A 6,703-nucleotide genomic window follows, 5' to 3' on the forward strand; every position below is an offset into this window, starting at 1 on the left:
AAAAGTAATAGTGCATTTTAGAAATGTTTTAGAAAGGTGTGAAAAATGCAAAGCGAATTCGTATCTTTTATTTTTGCTCATTTTCTCATTGCATGAAATTACTCACCAGAAAACAGAAGCCGATGAAAGGAGCTGACAGAAAAATTATAGGGAACTGCAAATATATTAATTATCCTAGTATTTTATTCCTGTGGATTAGGAAAAAAAGTGGAGAACATGCATTAAAAATATTCTTCAAGAAGTTAATGCACAGATGCTTTCTGAAATCATATACTAATATTTACAAAAATTAAGGAAAATATTCTAAAACGCTTTGCATATTATAGAATTCGATTTGAAGCAATGTTTTCCTAAGTAGTGTCATTTTTTCTCATACTGCTTTGAACCATGCACCTATTTACAGGCTGCATATTACCAGCGGAAACCCTCCTCTTCCTGATTCCATTTCTGATGGGGTTGTACTTCACACATTACGGTAGGTAGTGTAGGTGTTAGGAGGGTGCTCTTACAAGTTACCTGAAAAGGGGCGTTTCTGTTGATTAAATGAAAGTTGTTCTCTCTTTGTGTAGAAAATGAGCTTATTCTGTAATTAGGGAAATAACTCCTGGCATCAAGGGGAAGGGCAGGAGCCTGTTTTCATCTCTGCAATATCTGAAAATCAAATAAAAAATTAGAGAAGCTAACAGAGCTTTGAGGACTCTCAGCATTCCAAAGAGGAGCCACCCTGTTTTTAAAAATAATCTCCTTAGTCATCAATTCCAGGTCTCAACCCATAAAGTGTTTATATAAATTAGAGTGACAGATTTAAAATAGATAAGATGATATAAGTTAATGATGATAGCAAACATCTAATAATAAGGAAGATTGAACAGGGTAATATTTTCACTGCAGTTGTATAGGTAATTTGGACTTGTGGGATTTTGTTTTGGTTTTGGTTTTAGTTGGTTGTTAGTTTTAAGACTGTCTTACTATGCTTCTCTGGCCATCCTGGAACAATTTTGTGGACCTGGATGACTTTGGACTCAAAAGATTCTTGTACCTCTGTCTCCTCCTGAGTGCTGAAATTAAAGGCTGTGTCATCAAACCTGGCTCAAGTTAGGCTTTAGTGACCAAGGAGAGAGGACAATATAATTCTTATGTACTTAGAACTCACAGAAAAAGTGGTAATGGTGGTGTAATGGTGGGAATAGGAGCACAAGTAGAAGAAGCTGTAAGAAGTCTTGACTGTATTCAAGTTAGGGTGTATAGAAAACAAAGAAACATTAGATCAGGGGACTAGCACTACACAGTTTGCCTAGCTCCAATGACGGCTACAGTTTCTTTAATTTTTCCTGGAATCCAGTGCCAAGTGACTTATTTTCAGTCTTTACTTTAAAAAAAAAATAAAAATTTAAAACTTCATTAAATTATAAATTAGTCTTCATGCTATTTTCAAACAAGACCTATTTTTTTTGTTTTTTTCTCTTCGGCTTCTTCCCTACACTTCTTGCTCTCCTGCAGCCTCTCATCCCAGTACCCTCATGTCCTTCTCCTTGTCACATGTGACAAATTGCCCCCTCCCCTTCCAAACATTTCTTGTTCACATCAGACTGTCTCTTATCTAGTGTCATGCTTGGTATCTACTCTCGCAAGCCCTTATTTACATATGTACAATCATTAAGTATTAGGATCCACATATGAGAGAAAACCAATAGTACTTATCTTTCTGAGATTGGGCCACATACAGCACTTAAAATATTATCACAGTCACCATGGCTATGCAAAAACAAATGACAGCAAATATTGGGGAGGCTTTGGGGAGTGTGGTGGTTTGAATATGCTTGGCCCAGGGAGTGGCACTATTTGGAGATGTGGCCTTGTTGGAAGAAGTGTATCACCATGGCATGGGGGGCTTTGAGATTCTCCTCCTAGCTTCCTGGAAGCCAGTCTTCTCCTGTTTGCATTTGGACCAAGATATTGAACTCTCAGCTCCTGCCACATGCCTTCCAGAGTACAGCCATGCTCCCACCTTGATGGTAGTGGACTGAACCTCTGAACCTGTAAACCAGCCCCTTTTAAATGTTGTCCTTATAAGAGTTGCCTTGGTCATAGTGTCTGTTCACAGCAGTAAAACCCAAACTAAGACAGGGAGACACATGAGACCATTTCATTGTTATCATGTAAGTATAATTTTATGTGGTAGATAATGAGTCAACCTTTGTATATGAAGATGATTCAAACATCTGTTTGAAGTCACATTGGTGTCTGAGGTGGCTCAGCTGGTTTCATTAGGAGACTCATGTCACAATTCATTTTATCCATTTGAATGTTTAAGAATATGCATTTTCTTTCAATTTGATTATTCCACTTGAGCTCAACAATTCAAGACACATGATGAATAAATGTGTCTTTCAGAACAGGTCACTTTTAGTCTAACAGGTTTTCTTCTGTTCTCACTTTTTATTCCTTCAGTGTGAGCTTTCTTTCTTTCTTTCTTTCTTTCTTTCTTTCTTTCTTTCTTTCTTTCTTTCTTTCTTTTGAGGGAAGAACATCATATTTATTCAATGATCTCTCCTTATTCAATTATTTATTTATTTGCTTACTTAACTTCAGATTGAGTCTCACTCTTGTAGCTGAAGGTGGCCTGGTGCTTACCAGAGAGTTCTGGCTAGTCTCAGATACATGGGGGATCCTCTTGCCTCCCCACCCCAAGCACTGAGATTACAGGTGTTAGCAATCATGGCTTGTTTGATAATTTGAAATCCATGTGAGACCCATGCCCATCATTTTTGAGTCTGCTGTGAGGCCATCCTAGTTCTTTCTTCTTTTTTTTTGTGTGGAAAAATTTTATTTTATTTATTTGTTTATTTATTCATTTATTTTTAGTATTAGATATTTTCTTTATTTACATGTCAAATAATATCTCCTCTCTTGGTTTCCCCTCTGAACAAAAAGAAAGAAAAAGAAAGGAAAGAAAAACAAAACAAAACAAAACAAACCCCAAACCCTGTTTCTTTCCTCCCTCCTCCTGCTCACCAACCTACCCTCTCCCACTTCTTGGCCCTGGCATTCCCTTACACTGGGGCATAGAACATTCACAGGACCAAGGGCCTCCCCTCCCACTGATGACCAACCAACTTGGCCATCCTCTGCTACATATGTAGCTGGAGCCATTAGTCCCACCATGTGCACTCTTTGGTTGGTGGTTTAGTCCCTGGGAGCTCTGAGGGTACTAGTTAGTTCATAGTGTTGTTCGTCCTAAGGGGTTGCAAACCCTTCAGCTCCTTGGATCTTTTCTCTAGCTCTTTCATTGGGGACCCCGTGCTCAGTTCAATGGATGGCTGTGAGCCTCTACTTCTGTATTAGTCAGGCACTGTCAGAGCCTCTCAGAAGACAGCTATATCAAGCTCCTGTTAGCCAGTACTTGCTGGCATCCATAATAGAGTCTGGATTTGATGATGGGAAGAATTCCCAGGTAGAGCAGTCTCTGGGTTGTCCTTCCTTCAGTCTCTACTCCATAGTTAGTCTCTACAACTCCTTCCATGGGTATTTTGTTCCCCCTTCTAAGAAGGATTGAAGTATCCACACTCTGGTCTTCCTTCTTCTTGAGTTTCTTGTGGGTTGTGGATTGCATTTTGGGTATTCCGAGATTCTGGGCTAATATCCACTTATCAGAGTACATACCACGTGTGTTCTTTTGTGATTGAGGTACCTCACTCAGGATGATATTCTCCAGATCCATCCATTTCCCCAAGAATTTCATAAATTCATTGTTTTTGATAGCTGAATAGTACTCCATTGTGTAAATGTACCACATTTTCTGTATCCATTCCTCTGTTGATAGACATCTGAGTTGTTTCCAATTTCTGGCTATTATAAATAAGGCTGCTATGAACATACTGGAGCATGTGTCCATATTACATGTTGGAGCATCTTCTGGGTATAGGTGAGTCCTCTGGTAGTACTATGTCCAATTTCCTGAGGAACCACCAAACTGATTTCAAGAGTGGTTGTACCAGTTTACAATCCCACCAACAATGAAAGAGTGTTCCTCTTTCTCCACAACCACACCAGCATCTGCTGTCACTTGAGTTTTTGATCTTAGCCATTCTGACTGGTGTGAAGTCGAATCTCAGGCTTGTTTTGATTTGCATTTCCCTGATGACTAAGAATGAAGAATGTTGAACATTTCTTTAGGTGCTTCTCAGCCATTTAGTATTCCTCAGTTGAGAATTCTTTGTTTAGCTCTGTACCCAATTTTCTAGTAGGATTATTTGGTTCTCTGGAGTCTAACTTCTTGAGTTCTTTATATACATTGGATATTAGGCCTCTGTCAGATATAGGATTGGTAAAGATCTTTTCCCAATCTGTTGGTTGCCATTTTGTCCTATTAACAGTGTCCTTTGCCTTACAGAAGCTTTGTAATTTTATGAGGTCCCATTTGTCAGTTCTTGATTTTAGAGTATAAGCTATTGGTGTTTGAAGGAAACTGGCCCGCAGTTTCCTTCTAAACGTGGGTGATTCATGAACGGGGGAAGTCGAGATTCTGTGAAAATAAGCGGGTTAGGAGAGAAAGGAAGACACCAAGTAAATGCTTATCAAGGTGTGATCTTTACTTAGTGAATCGGGATATTTATACCTAAGGCAAAACAATCTTATGTCTTTTAGCATATAAGTGAGAACAGGGAAAAAGCATATCAGTACATATCAGTCATGTAAACAAGCCCCTGCAAGCGAGGGCTCCAGGCAGGAAAGCAGATTAAAGGTTTAGTTCTTTTGAATTCTGGGCTGCGGGTTCTAACTTTAATCCCTGGAGCTGTCTCCGGTTCAAACACCTGATGAGCCAAGCCGGGCTGCTGCCTCGGGAGTTCAATTGAGGAATCCCGATGAGGTCAGCAGGAACAGTACAGGTGTTCTCTTCAGGAAATTTTTCCCTGTGCTCAGGTGCTCAAGGCTCTTCCCCACTTTCTCTTCTATTAGTTTCAGTGTATTTGGTTTTATGTGGAGGCCCTTGATTCACTTGGACTTGAGCTTTGTAAAAGGCGATAGGAAGGGATTGATTTGCATTCCTTTACATGCTGACTGCCAGTTGAGCCAGCACAATTTGTTGAAAATGCTCTTTTATCCACTGGATGGTTTTAGCTCCTTTGTCAAAGATCAAGTGACCATAGGTGTGTGGGTTCATTTCTGGGTCTTCAATTCTATTCCATTGATCCACTTGCTTTTTATTGTACCAATACCATGCAGTTTTCATCACAATTTCTCTGTAGTACAACTTAAGGTCTGGGATGATGATTCCACTAGAGTTTCTTTTATTGTTGAGAATAGTTTTTGCTATCCTAGGTTTTTTGTTATTCCAGATGAATTTGCAAATTGCTCTTTCTAAGTCTGTGAAAAATTGAGTTGGAATTTTGATGGAGATTGCATTGAATCTGTAAATTGCTTTCGGCAAGATGGTTATTTTTACTATATTAATCCTGCCATACCATGAGCATGGAAGATTTTTCAATCTTCTGAGATCTTTGATTTCCCTCTTCAGAGACTTGAAGTTTATGTCTTACAGATCTTTTACTTGCTTAGTTAGAGTCACACCAAGGTATTTTTATACTATTTGTGACTATTGTGAAGGGTGTTGTTTCCCTAATTTCTTTCTCATCCTGTTTATATTTTGTGTAGAGGAAGGCAATTGATTTGCTTGAGTTAATTTTATATCCAGCTACTTTGCTGAAGTTGTTTATCAGGTGTAGGCGTTCTCTAGTGTAATTTTTGGGGTCACTTAAGTATACTATCATATCATCAGCAAATAGTGATAATTTGACTTCTTCCTTTCCAATTTGTACCCCTTTGATCTCCTTTTGTTGTCTAATTGCTCTGGCTAGGACTTCAAGTACAATATTGAACAGGTAGGGAGAGAGTAGGCAGCCTTGTCTAGTCTCTGATTTTTGTGAGATTGCTTCAAGTTTCTCCCCATTTAGTTTTATGTTGGCCACTGGTTTGCTGTATATTGATTTTACTATATTTAGGTATGGGGCTTGAATTCCTGATCTTTCCAAGACTTTTATCATGCAGGGGTGTTGGATTTTGTCAAATGTTTTCTCAACATCTAATGAGATGATCATATGTTTTTTCCTTTGGGTTTGTTATATAGTGAATTATGTGGATTGATTTCCACATATTGAACCATCCCTGCATCCCTGGGATGAAGCCTACTTGTTCATGATGGATGATCATTTTGTTGTATTCTTGAATTCAGTTTGCAAGAATTTTATTGAGTATTTTTGCATCTATATTCATAAGGCAAATTGGTCTGAAGTTTTCTTTCTTGTTAGGTCTTTGTGTGGTTTAGGTATCAAAGTAATTGTGGCTTCATAGAATGAATTGGCTAGAGTGCCTTCTGTTTCTATTTTGTGGAATAGTTTGAGGAGTATTGGTATTAGGCATTCTTTGAAGGTCTGATAAAACTATACTAAACCTATCTTGTCCTGGGCTTTTTTGGTTGGAAGACTGTTAATGAGTGTTTCTATTTGGGACTGTTTAGATCATTTATCTGATTTTGATTTAACTTTGATACCTGGTATCTGTTTAGAAAATTGTCCATTTCATCCAGGTTTTCCCGTTTTGCTGAGTATAAGCTTTGGTAGTAGGATCTCATGATTTTTTGGATTTCCTCAGTTTCTGTTGTTATGTTTCCCTTTTCATTTCTGATCTTGTTAATTAGGATACT

The sequence above is a fragment of the Mastomys coucha genome, unplaced genomic scaffold, assembly GCF_008632895.1.
Source record: "Mastomys coucha isolate ucsf_1 unplaced genomic scaffold, UCSF_Mcou_1 pScaffold14, whole genome shotgun sequence".
Lineage (NCBI taxonomy): Eukaryota > Metazoa > Chordata > Mammalia > Rodentia > Muridae > Mastomys > Mastomys coucha.